Source organism: Brachyhypopomus gauderio, chromosome 4 (genome assembly GCF_052324685.1).
Source record: "Brachyhypopomus gauderio isolate BG-103 chromosome 4, BGAUD_0.2, whole genome shotgun sequence".
Taxonomy (NCBI): Eukaryota; Metazoa; Chordata; class Actinopteri; order Gymnotiformes; family Hypopomidae; genus Brachyhypopomus; species Brachyhypopomus gauderio.
This window is the reverse complement of record NC_135214.1, coordinates 30,842,969-30,843,297: the sequence shown is the minus strand read 5'-3', so window position 1 is coordinate 30,843,297 and position 329 is coordinate 30,842,969.

Below are 329 nucleotides of genomic sequence, written 5' to 3'. Positions count from 1 at the left end.
TCATCTCCATCTTCTTTTTGATAAATGGTTTAATAAAATTGCCCACCGACAGATTCAGTGAGAGTGTCTTAGGCCTACCCAGCTGCCACTACCGAAAGGAGTACTTTCAACACATTTTAAAAATGGGGGCTCAAGGAAAAGTAGGAATTAACTTTTTTATTATGTAGAGACTGTGCGAAATCTATTTGGTAATTGTTTTATTGCTGTTACTTGATTAGCCCCAAACACAACTGGGACAATAATCCTCTGTCTGTTCTGAAACATTAAAAAATCCTACAAAGACCTTAATGCAAAATTCTAACTGGATATTGTGTATTTTCGAATGCAGT